Source organism: Anas acuta, chromosome 6, assembly GCF_963932015.1.
Source record: "Anas acuta chromosome 6, bAnaAcu1.1, whole genome shotgun sequence".
Taxonomy (NCBI): Eukaryota; Metazoa; Chordata; class Aves; order Anseriformes; family Anatidae; genus Anas; species Anas acuta.
The window spans coordinates 38,876,358-38,898,397 of NC_088984.1; the positions used below are offsets into that span (position 1 = coordinate 38,876,358).

The 22,040-nt window shown below is 36.5% G+C and overlaps 1 long non-coding RNA gene across 1 annotated transcript; it reads right to left on the bottom strand.

The window, feature by feature from the left end:
* Positions 1-9,397: 9,397 nt before the first annotated feature.
* Positions 9,398-21,963, bottom strand: LOC137858630 (uncharacterized). The gene is made up of 3 exons (XR_011097896.1): positions 21,763-21,963; positions 19,081-19,182; positions 9,398-9,617 (listed from the first exon to the last, which is right to left on the bottom strand). It is a non-coding gene; the product is annotated as an uncharacterized lncRNA (long non-coding RNA).
* Positions 21,964-22,040: the final 77 nt, after the last annotated feature.

Genomic DNA, 22,040 nt, shown 5'->3' on the forward strand with positions numbered 1-22,040 from the left:
AAATATCAATTGTCAAAAAGCATGGATCTCTCCCTAAAGGTAAAGAACACCCTCTTAATGAAAAAAAACTTGCAATAAACTTGGATCCATCTCCAGTGTAGACCTTGTATTTTCTCCCATCATCAGCTTCAACTGCCTTTGCTATGAGTTCTCCATTTCAGTTTATGGAGTGTTAGCTCTAGGTTCCTCATCAGCATCTTCAGGTCCCCTGGGACATGCGTTCCAAAACAATGAGAGAAACAAACCAGACTGGTTGCCTAAAGAAATGGAGGAGATCCTCAATATTTAGAGACTGACAAGTGGATCCAAAAGCATAGCAGACAAAATAGTCTGAAAATGTTGATAGAGAGCTCTCCCTAGGGAAAGATGACTACCATTTCATTCAGACAAGAAGCCTATAAACCAGGGAAGACTAAGCAAAATATAAAAAAAAAAAGCATCCAGACATACATAAAAATCATATGTACACAGTGATTTTATGCACTTATGCAGCTCTTATTACTACAACATATATGACAAACTGCAGACAATGTCAACAACATGCATTACAATAGAAGACAAAATAAAACAAGTCATGAAGGCCACTACCAATGTAAGCAAAGGTGATTAGATCTTAGCTGGGCTCTCTCTCCCCGCCCCCCCAAGTGAACTTTTAAAGCAAAGGTGCATGCCCCCACCACAAATCTTTGCTCTTCCTGCTTTCTCACTCATAGTTAATCTGTTTTCCTGTACAGCATACCAGCCCAGACACTTGAAGGAGCATTAGCAGTATGCTCCTTCTTGGCACTGACTGGCAGTCATAGCTTGTAGTCAGTGAATTTTGCAGCTGGTGGTAGGAATTGGCAAAAAACCTACTGTCCAGATGGACATTAAATTGCATTATTTATAATATATTGAAAGTGAATAAACCTATATCAAAGTGACTTAAGGACATTTATTCAGGGAGTTGTTTCTAACAGTTCTGAAAAAAATACACCTTTCATCCACACTGTACTTACAAGCTGAACGCTTTACTCATGCACAGGAAAAAAAGTTCCACTGCTCCTGATCACCATTAGCCCTTACATAGCCTATACATACAGAAAGAACTGGAAAGTCCAGCTCTCTACATGGATTATTAACTTACATTTCATAAACTCAATTAGGATTCTAGCACATTTTAGGTTTCTAACTAGCCTGAGTACAAATTGTGTGAGAATCTAGTCTGATGAAGTTTTGCTACTTGTACTGTGAAAGAATTGAAAAGACACAGGTCACAAGTTGAATTTTTAAGTGAAAAAGCAAACAAATAGTCACTAGGGAGGTAAGCCACTAGGAGAGACCAGTGCCTGCCAGGCTGCGTGGTCTGAATGCTGTCATACCAGACAGTAAAAATAGGCTCCAAAATTCATAGAATAGACATTATTTATATTGAAAAAGTTCTTTAACTTTGCAAAACTGATAAAAACATTGTAATGGAGAATGATCAGATGTGTCTTTTTTTTTTTTTTTTTTTTGGAATAACTTGAACTGAGAAATAATATCTTTGAAAACTATAGCCTTTTAAAAGTAGGTCGTCTTCATTTGTATATTTAGTTATTAGCGCTTAGGACTGTCAGTACACAATCCATTTTGGTAACACAGGCTTTAAAAAATGTTGAATAAAACCCTCTGAAAGAAAACCAGGCCACTGGAACATTTTTGGTCTTAGAGAATGACAAACTGGGACATTTTCAGGCCCAAAAACAACTGACTACTTTCTCACTTGCTGAAACCACTGTCGGATCAGCCTTTTGATGTTGCTTCATCCCCTTCCTAAAAACTGATATGACTGAGAACATCACAATCCAAATTTCTCATTTTCTCATTTTCTTTGGACAACCTGGTATAGAGGGAGGTGTCTCCAAAAATACATTGTCATTGTGAATATTGTGCAAGTGCTGAAATTCAGATAGGACTGATGTCTTCAAAGAAACCTTAAAACTGTAATGGTTTTGCAAAATTGAAATAGTTTTCAAACTTTAGTGTATGGAATCATATTGAGCAAGAGCGACCAAAATACTTGCCAGAAGTTTGAATTGTATAAAAAGCATGGGATAAGCAAAGCACTAAAGGAGGAAAAGAAAACTCTGAAGTCAAGCGTAGTCTCAAAAAGCACTAGTTTCATGATCCTGAAAGAAAAAAAAGCTTCAAGTGGTAGCTGAAGGAGGGTTTGAGCTATACACAAGGAAATTGCTTCCTGTTGTTTGCCAGTTCCTTTGTTCTGGAAAGCAGGATTTGCATTTACCTTGGAAAGGAACAACATTATATCCATTTTTCTGCCTCCCCCTGACTATTTTTGATCTCTGCTCTATCAAGGGAAGAGTTTTTTTTATGGGAGAGATTAAGTGTTCATTGTCACTTCCCAGGCACTGACTATTGATGTTCTCTGTGCAGTGCTGAGAAGGGGGAGGGAGCAGCATATTATATCCAACTCCCTCTATAAACTATAATTTGAATACAAGTAAAATAATGTAAGCTGTTAAGTACTTCTGGATGCTTGTTAGCCATTTAAAAATCATTACCTCAGAACAGAGTTACAGTATTACATTTGAGACAGTTCTTGAAGCTTGAAACTATGCATAGACATTTTGAGCAAACAACTCAAGCATTTGGCGTGAGAGTGAACTGTTCTGAGATCACTAGATGAGATCTTCTGCCAGTATAACATGCCTTCAACTCCATCAGCTTTGTACTATAGTTTCAGCTGAACTTTCACAGTTTGTATAAATAGTCATATATGGTTTCTCATTTGGATTAACAAAAGGATACTGGATAGCCATAGATACATTGTATTTTGCTTCAGAATTAAACATTAAGCAGAGCCTATGCATAAGAATGCACTTACTGTAAATGCATTGATTGTCACTTTCTTAACACATGCTTTACATTTGGCAGAGCAACAATACAGAAGTGTTTACAAACTGGATCAGAGCCAACAGATGGCTCCTCCAAGCCAGTCTCAGAATGCTACCCAGTTCCCACTCCTTCCCTGAAAAAAGCCTGGGAAAACAGATTGGGAAATTCATAAATACTTACACACGATTTATATGTATTCATGTGCATGCATGTGCGTATAGACACATGTGTATATATATATACACACACACACACAGGTATAAACACATAGTATGTTCTACATGTACAACAGTGCTTAGATGTAGAATGCAGTCTGGGCTCTTCAGGTAGAGAAGATCCTCCCAGAAACAAAGTTTATGCACAAGAACTTTTTCTCTGCTCAGTGGAGATATTTCATTAAGAGACAATACTGTTTTGGGAAGGGCTAGAACTCAGACATCTGTAGCTAGATACTCTAGTTCCTTTCAACAGCCTATTCCTCATTTAGAGACCAATTTCTCTCTCATACCTTGGCTGAAGGCCTGCCACAGCAGGGTCAGCAATAGCAGCTGCACCTAGATTAGGGAGTAGCTGCTTAGTTTCTCTTTGAATGAGGTCACAAACAGGCACTTCAGAAATGGATGGCAAAAGGAGAGGCCACATGTTGCAAGTGCTGTTTTAGAGCTGGTGACTACTGCTTCCCACATTTTGGAAGGGAATTCCTCTCTGATTGGCATTGTCATGGGGACATTTTCTCATTCTGATAAAAGAGTTTCAATTCTTAAAAAATAAAAATAATTAAAAAAAAGGAGTAGTTTGTGCTGATCACCATAACTGCTAATGCTAGGAAAGAAGTAAGGACAAGCGTAGGCTGCTGTAGTCTGCTGTAGGCAGAGAGATTAAGACAACTGGAGATGACTAGTCGCATTTCCATCTCCAGCCCAATTCTCTAAATACCATCAATAAAAACAGGACTTATTCTACTGATTCCTGGTAAAGTAATAATGTACATGATTCTCTTGAAATTCTTCCTTATTTCTTTTCATATCACTTCAATATTTACAACACTCAGCACCTGTACTGTAAGCCATTAGAAAAAAAAACTTCATATGCACTGCAGGTAACTTACAGTCAAAATATTAACTTCAGAAAATCAATGATAAACAAGTAACCTTTTAAATAAGAGAACATTAAGTTTTCACATTCAAGATCAGAAGTTTTTAAATTTATGAAGGTCCATCAGAGATCACAAAACCTTTTGCTCTTAAGTCTCCAAGAATCCCAGTTTGAGCCAAAGGCCTTGCGATAAAGCCCTCCAGAAAGAAATAACTATGTGCCTTTCCCTACCTGTTTTCTCAAGCAGGGGAAGGTGTATTAAACTATCTTGCTTAGGATTTGAGGTTTGTGAAAGTTAATCTTCCTTCTGAGGGCATCATCCAGGAAACAAACACTGGCTAGACCCAGAGCTTACTTAGTCCAAGACAGGCTCTGGGGCATTGCCTTATCGATGCAACTGATCAAAGGCCCATGATGTAAACAGCTGGAAATGTTTATGCCAGAAACCACATAACTCAAGCTCTTGAGATTCATAACAGGAAAAAAAAAATGTTATTTCTGACTGGATCAGGAATGCAGCACAAAGTGCAGCCATTTTTCCCACAGCCAAAAAAGGGTCCACAGACATGCCAAATAGATAGCAATATCGCCCAGTAAAGATGATGAAGAAATGGCACCTGACCAATTTCAGCTAGAGATGTGGGTCTTCAAGAACACAAGGAAGCTACCTCAGACAGGCTCCCACTTCAATGGAAGGAAGCATCTCCAAATCAAAACTCATAACATGAAGTATTTTTATCTTACAGGAAAAAACCAACAAGCTAATACACAGTAGCTTATTAGAAAACAAGATGACAGTTCTGTTGTCACTTAAAAGATATAATCTTCCTACAGAAAATCTATCAAATCTGGTTGACAACAGGCTCAACGTGAGTCAGCAGCATGCCCTGATAGCCAGGAGGGCAAACTGCATTTTAAGATGCATTAAACACCAGCTGCTCAAAAGAGGCAATTCTCATACCATATTATATATTAGTATGGCCTTACCTTGAACACTGTGTGCAGCTCTTTACTCCACAATGGTTATTTACTCATTTTCAGAAGTTTGGAATTAGTCTTGACAGTAATGTAATCACCCAGAGAGGTTTTGTTTCAGTTCTCACCTTTGACAGTCTTCTACAATGGCCTTTCGAAATCTAGTTACAACTGGTAATTAATTATAGGTGGAAATTTTCTCATTGAATGGATTTTTGATGGAAAATACTGATTCATAAAAATGTTTCATGGAAAACATTCAACAAAATTCTGCTGTGACACTGGTTACTTCCCTGGCAATTTACCTGACTCTTCAGATTCATAGATTTGTTATAGGGACCTGTTTAATGTAGGGGTATTTCACAGGATGCCTCCCAGGAGTTGAGGGCAGCTGTCTGCTCCATTTCAGTAACAAAAGAACAAATTATATTTTATTTACAGGGCCTTCAAGAATGTTAATTTTCTAGAATTCCCTTTCTGTGGGAAGCTTGAGAATTTCTAGTTATTGCCGCCCCCCCCCCCCCCCCCAAGTCTAAGTTCTCACTGCCTCCCCCCTTTAACTGCTAACTGCTTTGGGCCATACTCCAACATAGCTTATGTCCCACTCATACTACAATGACTTTCTCCACATCACAGGTCTCAATGAACAAGAGTACAAAGACCAGAAATAGAAGCTATCTTGAACTGAGGAAAAGCTCTTCAACTTGGTCACTATAGAAGAAATACTGAATATAATCCTTGGTGTTTCAGATCCTCCTCCATCAAATGGCAGTTATCACTCTTTTCTCCCTCCCGCAGTCATACATTTTTGATTTGAAAATACTCCAGGAGAGGAGCTCTCTTATTGCGTGCTAATTTGTGGCCTCTGGGGAGAAATATAATAAGCAAAAAGTCTTAGCACAGCTTCCTTATGTTCTGCCTGAGTTCATAATTTTAAAGATCAACAGGAAAGCAGAAAGGGGAAAAAGACCCTCCCAGTTATTATTTTTAGCTTAGGAGCATTAAATGGAGCCACATAGAGGGACAATGTTTAAAACAGAAGAACAGATACCCAGGTTGTCAGAGATACTTTGAAATCATTGGCTTTGCCCTGTGTTGTTTGCAGTCTGTATGAGCAAGCTAAGTATACAGGAAGAAACAAAATCAGAAAATTGAAACAGGTGATACATTTTAGCACAGATAAGGCACGGAGCACAAATCAAAATTCAACATGATTTGTACCTGCTATTCAACTAGTCAGAAAAATGAGCAGAAAATGTGGAATATTGGCTCGATTTTGAAAAAAATCATACAGCAGAGTTAAGACAAAGGAAGAAACATTGTTGAACTCCACAATTTAATTGCTATGGCAACTTGCAAAGCAGTTTTACATAGCAGTTCTAAGAGTTCTTATGTACTATCAAAATAAATGTGCTAAAATTAAAATGTAAAGAGATATGGTCATTTAACATGTTATATTAACACATTTAAGAACATCACTGTATTTAATGTGAAATTTATATTACTTTTGTGTCATATTGTAGTACTCAAAACAATTCATTTAGTGATAGCGGACCGGGGAGAAGACCTCCTAGGTTACATATCCAGTCTGTGGCTGATCTAATCTTTGATTCCACTCAAATTTATCAAATTCTGAATTAAAATTAGCGTGGTTTCCTTGTTCCTTTTCTTTCTCTTAGAATTACAAAACACAATTCTAAAGACTCACTTTAATGATAGTTTGTAGACTAAGTTCTTACTGGAACTTATTTATAACCATAGTATGTCTTTTTGCTCTTTGCCATCATTTCAGTTTAAGTAACTTTTTTTTTTTTTTTTTGGTATTTATCCCACCTCTAGTTCCTCCATATTTAAAGCTATCACTTTCTTTTCACTTTACTAGGCTAAACAAGCCATAAATAATATTAAATATGTATGCTTTTATATATAAAAATATACTAAATATGCGCATTTGAATATAATATACAAATATACACACACATTACATACAAAAACTTTAAGAAATGGAATTGTGTCAGACCAGATAACAGTAAAGAACAAAGTGAATTGACTAATGAGAAAAGTGTAGTTTTGCTGCACCAGCTTTTCTTGCAAACTGGTAACCAGATCATGGCAGTTCAAGTAAACCCAAGTCTTAGTTTTCTACAGTGGCATTTTAGCTTTCTCATACTATTCTCCATCTCTGTGCAACATAACATTTTCTTTATTCTTCAGGCTACAGCCCAACAAATGGCAAGCTTTCATCTTGAATCGCTTTTGAAATTTATTCTAGGATGTAAACTAGACTTGCACGTGATTCAGACCTTTTCAAAATGAAGGCTTGCTGCACTGTCACCCAATAAAAAGCACAGCTAGCAGTTGGTATTGGCATCAAAAAGATGACTATATTATTCAGCCAGTAAAAGTGAAAATGAAGAGCTATTCCCTTAACAGTTATTTGTGTTCCACCAAACTAGGCAGTTTTGTCACTTGATCTTTGACACATTAGGTGTTACACCAGAGTTCTTTCATTACTTGGAAGGATACTGGAAAAATATGGCCAATAAAACTAAGATGTGCAATGTTTTCATTGTATCATGTATCTTTATCCTTATCTCCCCCCCCCCAAGAAATAAGAGAAAACAGAACTCAAAAGTCAGATTTGCTGTTGCTCATTTGAGAGGTCAAGTAAAATTGCATCTTTCTAGCCAGAAGTAAGTAGATGCTTAAGGTGACAGAGCTTTACACACAGCTTCCATGGGCACTGACTTAACCATACGAATATTAAGAAGTTGCACCATTAAACTGAATCACCAGCTATTGTATGCATTTACTGAAAAATCATTTAGATGAGTTATCTAATAAATATCTCCTTAAGAGTGACATTAGTACTGTTTAATCATATGTTCCTAAGAGGCTGGCGATTACGTAAGTGACTCAAAATTTGGCTATTTCACCATCTTTACATGATGAAGTCAACTCATCACTCAACCATTCAGGCTAGAAGCTTTTCTCTAGCTTCTTTTGTATTGTCATCAATCAATTCACCATTTACAAAAAATGGCTTAGACTCTGACCTAGTTTACCATGTTTATAAACCACTGAGTTGGAATAGAGCAAGGGAGAGCAAAATGGCTGAAACGACCAGATGGGGGAAAGTATGATTACTTTGAACTGCAGCATTTGTTCCTGTCAGCTTAATCAGTCTGTGGGACTATGAAGTTATTTTGCATGTTGAAGATGCTTTTAAGTACTTTGGGAAGCAACTGTAGCCTTGCTTACACAAATCTAAGAGATTCACAGCTGGCTACATGCTTTGGAGGAATAAATGACCTTCTGGCAGTCATTGCTGATAAACACAAAACCCACCCGATAACTGGTATGCAATTATCAGGTATCTCTAACCAAAAGTTATTCAAAGCCAGTGTCCAGGTGTCAGTGCACAACTGGATATTCTGATTCGTATACTTAGACTGATTAACTGGCATGAATCCCATCAACCCCACTGCCAAGGCGACCTCAGTAAGGCCTGCTTCATCGTGAGCAGTTCACTGTGTTCCATTCAATAAAGCATCTTAAATTATACCAGAATCTTCTTATTCGGAAGACAAACATTAAAAATTGAAAAGCTCTCAGGTCTACAATTTAAACAGCCACCTTATCTAAATTGTCATGGGCTTTGAACCCTCAATGACTGCAAAATGTGCATTATCTGAAAAATAACACTAATGCAAACCTAATGTTGCCCTTGCACAATTCCTTGAGGAACTGAATGCGAAACGGCCCAAGAATAAATGAAGAAGCGCATTTTAATTTCATTAAAAATTAAGCATCATGACAGAACCAACAGCAAAACAGCATTAAGTGAAGGCAGCATTTCTGAGCATACAATGAAGTAATCATTTTCACTGAAGGATGCATATTTGAATATTTGTACCTATATCCATATGCTTCATATTTATACATATATAAAAATAGAAGTTCAACTTCTACTGTCATGAAATACAAATTATTCATTACAGTAAAATTTTAAAGAATACAATCTTACTTATAAAAACATTGGAAAGAAATCTACATAGTGCTTTATTTTTAATTCAATCAGATAAGTATATATTTACTACAAGTAATCTTAAACTCTAATCTTAAGCTCCTTAAAACTCATAATATAACTGCCTCAATAATGGTGTCCTTCAGCAAGAGGAATAATGCCAGCATTATTCAAGAAGTAATACATCAAAAAGCCATTTAAAAACTAAGGATATATATACGTATCTTATTTCCCTGGTTAAATAACTGCTGAAAATTATGTAAAAATAGAATCCTGTAATAAAACTCTAAAAATGCCAAACAACAAAATGTTTAAAAAAGAAGAGAAAAGATTTAACGTGACCACTTTATAACAACACTGAAGTTGTTAAAAACACAAACAATTAATATTTACTTCTAATGCGTACAACATGCACAAAAAATACAAGTTTTACTGTTTACTTCAGCAAAAGCAGAGTTAGCCTCAAACTTCTGATACAGAGCACAAAAGCAAGTATTTTAACATTGGACCCCTATGAAAATTCTTGTGGTATTTAAAATAAAAGGATTCACTTGGAAACAGAGCCTGGGTTTGGTGAACAGTCAGGACTTCGTCCACTGTGCTCCTGTAAGCACCGCTCCATATTTCGCCACCAGGTGGCAAGCTGAGAACAAAAGAGAATGCCGTGAGATGCACACAGTAGCCAGCTGCTGCCCTCTCATGTAGCGGTGAAAAAAAGTAACAGCTCCTTAAAAGCAGAAGCTACAGAATATTGACAGCATTTTGCAATCCTGAAAATGCATACTGTGAGAGAGGCTAAAGCTAATCAGAAATCCATACAGATATATGAATCAATCTAACAGACAAAGCAGACATGGGTCTTATATTGCAGTCTGTGCTATAGCTGAAATTACATGCTGCTCCACTTTCCCACACCCTGATTAAGTGTTCGGTGCTATTCAGTGCTGGAAAGGAAAACATACAATGAATGACCAGAATGAAGAGGAGCAGACCCTGATTTCCACAATCTCAGTGAAGACAGACATACTCAAAAATAACCCAAATGCTGATCTGCAGAGATAAATCAGGAGGAAAAAGTCAATTCAACGACATGAACAAAACAGGTAAATGGAAAACTAGGTGACAAAGTTCAAGTTTAAAAAAAAAAAAAAAAAAAAAAAAAAAGCTTGTGAGCTTCTCTAATTCTAAATGCTTACTCCTAGAATGTTGAACTTGATGCAAACCCATGGGATGAGTTCCAGTTTTAAGTAAAACACAAGAAAGGAATCATTCTAATTGTAGAGGAAAGTTGTTTGGCTTTTTAAAACAAACAAACAAACAAACAACTCTTGTCAATGAAATTTTCTAAGTATTTTCCACGAAGAATAATTTGGATGAAATTATTTCCACCAAAAAGGTGATGTAATACAAAAATTCTCACAAGGAGAGGGTAAATAGATTCACCTCCCTCCAAATAGGTGCTCGAGGGCTACCAGCACTCTTGTATTTCCTAAAATGAAATACCATATTGAAAAACAACATGAAGTAGTGACTCAGGTCTGGTCTCATTTTACAAACCAGTAAAATCAACAGTTGCTCAAGTTGCATTACTGAAACATTGGAAACAGGTCTATAATGACAATTTCTATTACAGAGTATTTTGGATGTGTGGATAAGATTAAAACATCTGAAAAGAAAGAAGATTCAGCAGAGGAAATCTGAAGAATCACTAAACTGAGTAACAATAACCAGAGTACTTAAAACACAGGATCTATTACAACCAAGTCATCTCACTACTATCCAGAGTTAAAATAAGATGTTTAAGCCTGACATGCATTTTTCTTCTACCACCACTATACCCTCTATAGACAAACTTTGCTTCTGTGGTTCAGGCCTTAATGCTCTACTGTCACAAGCAATAGTATAAAATGTAAACAATATGTAAAATATGAATGTGAACAGCATTCCTCTTTGTCTTCGAACCATGATTTCTTCTATTACTACTAAAGCAATTTTTGAAGTTTGATGTAGTAAAGCTTCTGTCACAACAGCAAGTAAAGGCTTATGTTTAATTAAGACAGTGTGCTTCTATATCATTTTCTTTGACTTCTGTCAATCTGCTCCGAACTCATGGATCAGAAATACAGGACTGCACTCAATGCTTGTCAACAGCTTCTTCCTCACTCCACAATGCACTTCAAATTATCAATCACAGTAATAGATGGGGGGAAATCTCATCCTGAAATACAGAAGAGAAACCTGTAAAGACTCCTGAAGGATAAAGGAAAGATGCTGTATTGAGTGGAAGAAAGTGAAACCATTTCACCAAAAAGGTTGCTGCTTTACACCACCTTAGCCCTCAAAGTAATATCAAAACCAGAGTTTAATACCAAAATACAGTAAAATTTCAAGCAAAATCAAGCACCATATCAAAATGAGTGTTTACTCGTCTACACATGATAAAAAATAAGAAACTCCAGTACTGCGTCAAGTTCTCAAGCAACCTATCGTGCAACCGCAACACACTCCAGAAACTGCTTGTATGACCAAATTTCACCAGAAGGGCCAACATGAAAAGACCACCTTCCATCCTCCCCAGACATAAGTGTCAGTATGCAGCCAACTCTGCTTGGATAAAATATATCCACAAAACTGTGCAAAGCATTTCTTCCTGCAAGATAGCTGTACGTTTAGGCTTGCTATTATGAATCTCCCAGAATACCATGTAGGCATTTTGGCACTTCTTATATAGAACATTTATCATCCCACTGACCTAGTATAAAGCTGTATATAAACCATTTTTTAAAACCAATACATTACCATGCACTTTACTGAAATTTTAGACTTCAAAGCCTACAAAGTCAGTGACTTTTGACTATCCAAAGAATAAATAGTGATAGCATGGTACTTTTCATTCTGCAGTGCTCTACAAAAGCACATGAGTGGTCTAAGCTCCAGCTAACTCAAAAGAAAGTAGAGGTAGTCCTCACCTTTTATATCAGAGCTTAGTGTTTTTGCAGAAAACTCTGCAGTGGCAGATGTGAAGAATGCAGACAACATACATGTAACAGAATACATAACAGCAATACTTGAAGCAAATATTACAAAAGACATTTTAATCTTAAGTATTCAGATAAAGTTACTCCAATTTACAAGTGTTTCATGAGAGGGAAACGGTTTAGAACAGAAAGACAGACTGCTTGCCTAACAATGTTTTGCAGGACTAGAACACACTCCAGAAGAAATGTTTCCTTTGGAAACATTTCATTTTAAGAGTGCAAATGACCTTCTCTAAATTTTTTATTTTATTTTATTTTTTTTACACAGCTAGAGAAGGTAATCTAAAATGACACAAATACAATACCCTGCTCCACCCTCACTCATCCACATTCTCTTTCAAATTCAGATAAAGAATGGAAAAATAGAAACAAAAAATCTCAATCTCAGGGCATGGAAATTGTTTATAGATACTCCAGTATTCCAATGTATCAGTGAAAGTGATGAGAACAAGGAATTTTATAAGTACAAAAAATTATTGGCAGATAATTTAGAAACTGAACATTTATTTGGAAAGTCTTAATCAATAGAAAAAAAAGACTATCAAGTCAGGGAAAGGAAACAAATCATGTGACTAAGCATCCAACCAAAAGAATCTGAGTTGTCAAATATATGCAGTCGATCACTTAAGTACAGAAAAATACCACGAACAAACGCCCACAGCTATTTGATGAATAGTTCTGAACAACAAATAGGATGGAGAAAAAAGAGACTGTTCACAGTGTAAGAAGAGAGGGAGAAGCAGAATTGCTTGCTCCAAATTGTATCTTTGCCATCTGTGCATCTCACATGCTGTTCTTTTTACTTTTCATTCAACAGAATTTGGGAAGTCTTAGCTGCTGACTAAATTTGTTGTAGAATCATTTTCATTGAAAAGGAAAGATGCTTTTATAAAACTTCACTTGAACTCTGACAATGCAGCCTCGGAGAACACCACACAAGCCAGGGCCCTGGGAAAAGTACTGGCATGATTAACAGCATATACTTCAGATGGATCCAACAGTTCACTTTGTATTTTTCTTTCCTATATTTGGTTAAGCTAGGGAACTGGAGGTAAAAGCTACATTCTGCTTCTCTTATGAAGAAACAGAATAGCACAAGTGTCCAGGAGATCACAGCAATTGTTCTTGATCAGGTTAGTTTTAGAAGAATGTTTTAATACCAACTACAGATATCAATACTTAAAGTAAATTGAAAGATCACAAATTAAGGTAACATGCAGATAGGATAACTTTAGCCGTATGAAATAAAACTACAGAAAACCCAGCACTGCCATAAAGGACTGGCACTTAGAAGTTTGAGTCACACATCACAAATATTCACAAAGGAATATTTGCTTATTACTCTTCAATTATCATGTCTTCTGATAAGAACTCCACTACCCTGTATGTTACTTCTATAATAAGGTCTGACACAAAATGCATCTAGCCCTTGAAGCTGGGTAATACAAGTCTTGAGATCAGCTGTGTGGTAACAACTATGACAACACTCAGTATCTCCCTATAAGCTGTTCCTATGAATTATGCTGCTTTTCACTTGCTTCAGCGAAAGCTGTCAAAAAAAACGCATCAGCCTTTGTTCAGTGTTAGCTTTTCTGGCAATTTGAAATTATGAAACACAAGGAGACGAAAACCACAAAGTTTTCATGGTTTTCTAATGAGCATGATTTCAGTGGAGATTTATAAGATCATTTTTTCTCAGAAAGGAATATTTGCATCAAACTTTGAATTCTGAAGTTTTACTTCAGAATAATTTACATCTCTTCACAGCCGTATCTTTGAAATATTACAAATGGTTTTTGATGGTTTAATTTTGGAGTAATCATATCATGCTATATGAAATGTATCTGAGTTACCAGCTACTAGAGTAACATTAAGAAGTCAAACTCTTCAATTATTGCTAGTTAAGCACTCAAAATCACTCATGAGCTTGTTTATGCATTTATCATGAAAATCTTTTTTTGTTTGTTTGTGTGTGGGGCTTATTCCACAGTTGCTATCCATGTTTCCAGTGGAAAATATGACTATACTTAAACAGAATGGACTTCAGTAAAAGTATTTGTAACAGACATGACAAAGCAGCAGCAAACTGGAAGTTAAAAGCATATTAGAAATCGTGTCTCTTATTTTGACCTAATTATTTCTGTTACCTTGACAGGAAAAAAAAAAAAAACAGTTAGTGTTTGTGGAGCAGAAAGAGTACTGAAGCAGGTAAGATCAATCTTTGTGAAACAGTAAGGAATGAATGAATCCACTGGATGACCTACGTCACCACATTGAACCAGGATGTATTACATTGATAAATGCTAATAGTTCTACTGCGGGACAAACCCATTTGTTATGCAACGGTGAGAAGCTACTGCTGTAGCAAGTATGACACTTCAATAACATATACTTTTAAGAAAAACTTAGCCTTCTCATTATTATAAAATTATATATGATTCTTATTATTAAGCTTTTATTCTTGAACTCTCGTAACTTATGCTAACTTAAAACCTCTACCTGCATGGAAGACAGGCTATCTTGTTCATGTAATGAGTGCTAGCTTCCATGAAACTATGCAACCTGAATTTGAATTACAAGCATGATAAAACCTTTATTAGGCACAATACTATGCACTGTAGGCCTAGTTAACAGTGGTAACTAGGAAATAATTCTTTAAATCATTCATGTTCCTTCAGTAGAAGGATTTTTATCTGGAATTAGTGACTGAGCTCTGGACATCAGTAGGACTTCATGTACTTAAAAGCAACTGCTAAATCATTGCTAGATCTAGGACAGAGCCTTAGTACCACTCAGAAGCAAAATCTAATAGCACAAGTCAATAGGATGCATCATCAAAGTAGGTAGATCTGCTTTGGGAAGGAAGCACTGAAGAAGAATTAATAAGAGAACTCTATTCATAATCTAGTTTTAAAGTGCTCTGATTACAGTAGACTAACTAGGTAAACTTCTTTACCTTCAAGTATATACATACCCTGTATCATATGGACCTTGTATTATTCTGCATTCTCTAAAACATCTTGCATCTTACCCATCTGCTGTTGGCCAGTTAGGTACATTAGCAGCCTCTGCATCCCATATTCTGTTACTCTACCCTAAATGTTCACCTGAACTTTAGTCAGAGGGATACTACTAAACCAGGTGTTAAAGCTTTTCCAGCTAAGCTGTTTTTAGCAGACATAAGTAAAACAATAAAAAAATTCACACAAAATCATTCACACAAAAAATTAAAGCTAGCAACAGCATTAATATCAAAAAACCATGAGTCAGGTATTCAATGGGAAGTCACAGAAATTCCTAGTAGTGTTGCATACTATAGCTAAAACTCTACTTCCACTGAAATCAGTGCAAAATTTCCTGCAAATTCAATGAGTCTAAAGTTTAGTATACAGATCTAAATGGAGCAACCTGAAATAGTGTTTCAACAGAAAATGCAATTTGGGTCATTACACCTTTACTAATATTGCATCCCAGTTTGCCTGTTTCACCGTAATCCCTCCTTAGTTTAAAGAGCTATTAAACACGGGGTTATTTATAATGAAATTATTTGTTCATCAGTACATGCTGTAACATTCCCTACAATAGCTAAATGATGACACTACAAGATAAAGTCTCCAAAGCAAAGCCAGATTCTTATGTGTAAGTTTAGGCAGATAAGATTTTTGAAAGAATTTCAGGGCCTTCTACTACAGAGATTCATACAGGGTCCAAAGCTCAGTTTTTAGACTGCAACTTGAACTTGTTATGCACACAGAGAAACCAACACTTACACAAACTGAAATAAAGAGGTGTCAAAAATGTCTCTGAAAAGCATATGTACTTAGAGCGTTGACTTACAATCTTATATCCCACAAAGGAAGTCAAATAAGTATATTCGAAATACATTTAACATATAAAAATTATTGTTTCAGACAGCCAGAGAAAATGATACAGATCTTACACATTTATTATATGGGCTATAATGCCTATTTACTATTAAACTGAAACCACTAGAAAACTAGTTTAATGAATATATCAGTCTCAGACAATCCTACTAAGATGCAAACATTCATATACTTAATTATTTCCATTATCTAAGTAAAATGCTTGGTGGAGTAACAACTGTTTGTGCCTTTTTTTTTTTTTTTCCTGAGATAAATTAGTCTCATGTTGAATACATAGCAGAACCCATCCACAAAGCCAGATTATTAAGGAAACGAAGAGAGAATGGAAATTGAGAAGCAGGCATGCACAAGCTAGAATTTCATAATTTCACTGCCAGACTAACCTCAGACTGCAGGAATGATGAGAGGTTGAGCTTGGGCCCATTTTAATCAATAAAATCTTCTACTCCACTTCCTGGGCCACTTTGTGTTCTTTTAAATACCAACTAGATTTCCAAATTTATATCAGTTTATACCATACAGTTTACAGTTTCCTTAAATTACAAGTTCTTCTTGTATACCTATACAAATTGCAATGCACAGAAATTGTCATTTAACTAGATGTTCCATGAACAGCAGAACTACCAAAACTTTTTTTTTTTTTAAATAGACTCATGTCCTTTGTCCTAAACCTTGTCCTAACTACTTGCGTTAATGTAATTTAACTTTTAACAGTTAACTTTTAATTTAACAGCCTTTCCTACCCACCACATCCTCTATGAACCAAACAGTGTATGCTGGCTACATGTGGAGCCAACACATACTGAATTTTCAGGCAATTGCTTCCAAACATGATGTACAAAGACCAAGCTCTTCACAACTTCCCTTCTGTAAGGGCATTCATTTCAGTCACCCTCATTTATTGATTCAGCAGTTCTCCCCACACCCACAGGTATTTGCTCTAAAAACCCCGTTCTTGAAGTAGTCTAAAAGGCTATTGGGAGGAATTGACAGATTATGCAGATCATCTGTAGTATAGGCAGATTGTATGATTAAATAAAACCAATTTCCACAGAAAAATAGCACAAGAGAAACAGATTATTAAACAACATCAGTAGTTCTTAATTCTTTATACTAATTTTTGTCAGCAGTGAAAAAACAGAAATGAGATCATATAACCTGCAATTTTAGAAGATTCTCAACACAGCTCTGATGGAAAAAGAAAATGGATTTATTTTTCATGCTGAAAAGCTTTTACTCACACTTTCATACAACTCAGTAAATTGTTGATTGTATAATTTATTCTCCCCTATGCTCTCCTGAATACCCTTACATGCACAAAAGATGGCTGCTGGCGGGCAGAGCTGCCTGTAGGAATTTCAGCAGATGTAAGTTGTTTAGTACTTGTAATGGAGCATAATAGATGTAATTTGGTTTGAACTGTTGCCACTAATATGTTAATAAAACTATGAGTCAAGACCTAGCCACCCATCACTGTATAGCCACTGGGAATTCCTCTGTGCACACCACCACAGACACACATAACTCACTCCTTTAAAGTGTTACTACACCTGAAAGAATGAGTTTGAATGAAGCCAGGCTTGGCACATTCTCTTAACAGTGAAAGACACAGCTGCAATCCACTACAAAGGAGTTTCCTATCACTATTTAACAGGTGTTTCCATAGCTATTCCAATCATCTGCCAACTTTCTAGCAAGCAGTTTGAACACACTTGGAGCTGAAAAAAGCTTGAAAGGAAATTCAAATATAAAAGGTAATACAAATACACATACATATACATGCACCTTGCAGATACATAGGAAGCATGTTTTTGAAGATCTCTGAAGTACCATGAAATATTACAGTTGCTACATATGGATAGAAAATCATTTATATTAGTACTTGTCTAAAGGTATTGTCACATCACCAGACAATTCTTCTTCACCAAGAATTTTGGTTAAGTGCCTATTAAAATATTTTAATTTAATTGGTATAAATAAAAAGAATCAACATATTTTAGTGGCCTGAGAAAACAAATAAAATCAAAATTGTATTCTTTACTGTTTGAATATGTTCTGAATGAAAGCACAGAATTAGTATGAGCTATACGTGCAATGAAACAGCTGATTGCAGAAAAAGTACATTGATTGTACGAAAGCTTACTGCTGCAGTGGTACTTTGTCTACTCAAACTGCAGATGTCATAGCCTCTGAAAGATGAAACTAATTAATTTGTGACCGTAGGCATTCACAAAGGTCTATTAAGGAGCTCTGGGAGACTAGAGGGGAGAATAAGCCATTAGTTCTCTCCAGAGGAATTTCGATATGCCCATCTCTCATCACTGCTGATTAACCATGATACACGTTCTTTCTGTCAAAATCCCCAAAATCTGTGGTTAGATTCCCGCAGGATCATGAAGAAAAACTACGCTCCTGACTTCCGTTGTTAACTTACAGTAAGTGGCAAAACTAAGCAATGAACTGAGCTAATGCAGGCATGCAGGACAGGCTAGCAACACAGTGATGGCTCATTATGATTCAACATATGAAGATGGTGAGGGTTGTTGCAGGGATAGAAGAACAGATGTGAAGTAAGAAGAATATAAAATAAAAACTTTTTTTTTACATTGTGATACAGAGCATGGCAAACCAATTTGTAAAGAACAGACAAGAAAACAGAGTAATGTAGGAATGAGGCACCACAGACAACAGGACAAAAATGAAGGCTGATAAAGGCCTCTTGCAAAGTAGCATTTCATGCCTCAGTCATGTTGTATTTGGAAGGATTATTTGTTACTGTACCACTCGGTACAACAAATTGACATGGTATGACAACTGTTACAAAATACTGTAGTTGTGTTCCTACAGGCCATAAAAACATTAGCACACATTCACATCCTGAACAAGATGCATTTTCTCATGTTGTGACTACTGCCTTCAGCGTATTCTAATTATCATTCACTTCAGATGTCAGAAAAATTAAGAACCATAATAGGCTTGAAGGCTTATGCCTGCAGAAATAGCGTACTGGGAGGAACCAGGAAAGAAACCAGGAAAGAAAGGGGTAAAACAAAAGCACAGAGTATCTCCAAAAAAAAAAAAAAAAAAAGTTATGCTAACCTACCTATAAAATGTAAGAGCCCATACTCTAGCAAATACCATACTGAAGAGCTGTCACTTACACTTAATAGTTTGATAGCCTTACCTTTATTAGCACATTTGCTCATCATCCTTTTTCTGCCCTCTGAAGTATACAGAGAACCCACAGCTGAACAAAGTCCACTCTTGAGGAAGATGTTTGTATTTCCTGAAACAAACAAAAGTTTTATCTTCTAGCCTCGCATTTGCTCCCATTTTCCACTTTTAAACCCATACTCATTTAATAGATTATTTAGTAGCAAAGCAACCTAAGCTGCAAAAATTACCACCTCTACACCTTTGACTGAGGAACGAAATTGAGATTCATTGAAGCTGCTTGTGTGTTGCAAAAGCTACATCACTAAGATCAGAAGTAAACTCAGAGCAATCTATGTACCATTAAAATTTATAGCATGCCATGGAAGGGAAATTTCTTGTGTTTTCTTGAAGGTATGAATAGGTTGGTGCTTTCCATTTTAAGTGTGAACACGTTATGTATACAGTCATTTCCTATAACAAAGAACCTATTTCATTATTATTCTGTGCACCTGAACTCTGCCTAAGATACGAACTAACTTTTATGGTCTTCCATAAGATTCATGTAGCATTTGATGTGAAGATGAAAGCCTGTATAGCACCTTATATATTAACTGCAATTATCTCTTTAAAGCTGCATCATGAACATCCAACTGTATACGGATTACCTGGCAGAAGTACCACAATCAACTTTTGTTAGTGTTAGTAACTGCCATTAAAATGTTAATAATGTCTGTAAACCCTTGTGGAAAAGCTAATCACTCACCTGGAAAACACAGAAGGGGGAACATCAACAACAGGATGTTAAGAACACAGATTTTTCATGCTACTGACACGTAATTATTCACATTACTCAAAAATTACTAAAATGGAAACTTTCGTTCTCCTAACTAGTTTTCTTAGATGAATCCTTACTACTTCAGGGGATTTCAATAATTGTAAGAGCTCTGCCTGTGTAAACAAACCTCAGCAATCAAGATACAAGCAGCTACATTTTTAGAGCACAGGAATATTATTGTTGCTATACCTCTGTGATTGATTTTATTCAAATTTCCACTCCATAGGAGAAAAGTAGGCCACTTGTGTTTTTTCTTGTACTTACATATTGAACAGGTCTTGTATTTCCTTTGCACAGTACCCAATAAAGCACAGAAATAATGTTTCATTAGCCCTTTTAGTTAGAAGTTTTAGTGTCAGTACAGACCAGATCTGCTCAAAATTGGATTAAGAGAAACTGCCTGCATGAACTAGAACAAGCAGTTGTACAGAGGGAGCTAGGGATTTTTTCCATAATAATTTTGCTTCATTAGCAGAGGTTCTGTGAAAGTTTCCACTTTAAGATTCTAACTTTAGGGGAAAAAAATAATAATCTAGAAAACATGCTACAACTGTACAAAAAAACAAAACAAAACAAAACAAACCTTCTGACTAGAAGGAAAATGAGGATTTGATTGGCTAAATTCCAAAGTGAACGCCTGAGTATTTGTAGGTGGCCCCAAGCACAATACGCACTCCCAACATACCCAAGTGCCTAACAAGATCTTTAGGAACCCCAACCCTAGTTCTTCATCCTAAATGAAGCTTCCTTCAATATGGAGCCCCATTAATTTCAGTGCAGCCCAACCTCCTGCAACAAACACTGTAGCACAGCCTGTACAGAAGCAAGGGTGAAATAAGGTCCCACACTTATAACAGTTTACCTGATGTCTCTTACCTAACTTTACTACTGCTGCTCAATATAGGAAAGCCAAGCACCTTTCCAAGTATGTGAAAGATTTGGACCTTTGCAGTTTGATTTCTAATATATATGGGTGGCATGCCAAGTGACACAACTATCTTTTTGGGGAAAATAGAACTTCATTAAAATCGTTTCAGAGCTAATTTAGGCATTCATTTTTATTTATTTATTTATTTATCATTTTTAAACATGCCTAGAACTCTACCAAAAAGTGATGTAAATTCTTATACCTGACTTACTCTGTGGTTCTAATAGGGTATTTGGAGTCTGTTATCCTGATAGTTGTGTAAATCGGTTAAGCACTGACACTTCCTAGATTATGTACACAACAGGAAACTGATGAATATATAACATGCATATTTATGACAAATATGCCATATAAGCGATAAGTATATGATACGCAACATGCAAGATGCCATCGTGGCAAAGAAGGCCAACTGCATTCTGGGCTGTGCTATGAAAAGCTTCACCTACAGGTTGAAAGAGGTGGTCCTTCCCCTCTGCTCAGGGCTGGTAAGGCTACATCTGAAGTATAGTGTTCAGTTTGGGATTTTCCACTAGAAGAAACATGGATGTACCAGAGGAAGTCCAGTGAAAGGCTACCAGAATGATTAAGGGCTGGGAGCATGTATCATATGAGAAATTGAGAGAGCTGGGATTGAGAAAGCTCAGGAAGATCCTATGCATGTTATAAACACCTGCTGGGGGAATAAAAAAACATCGATCCAGTTCTTCCCACTTGTTGTCCAGTGACAGTGCAAAAGGCAATGGGCACAACTTGGAACACTGGAAATTCTGTTTATCCATTAAAACCCCTTTTTCTTGGGAACATAAGAAAACAGTGGAACAGGTTATTTACAGAATCCACTTCCTCTGCCTCATAATCGCACTAGTAAAATTAAATACAAATAAATACACCTAGGTTGCGCTGATAAATATAACCAGCACCTTTAGGAAACAACTGAGTCCACATACCTCTCCTTGGTTTGAAATAAACTGCTCTACATAGGATGTAAGATACCCCACACTGCTGAATCTGCGTCTCAGCTGCATGCTCTGGAGGGCTTTACTTCACTCAGGAGACTTCCTTCGGTCACAGTATCAAACTGAGAGGCTAATAAAGTCCTATCTTCCCTCAGAAATTTTTACCCAGCATTATTTTCAAGCTAAGACCACCAGCTGGGCACCGCCACCTCAGCTTGGTGTACGAGGGGAGAGCAACGTGGCGGGCTCCCGGGGAGCGCCTCAGCCAC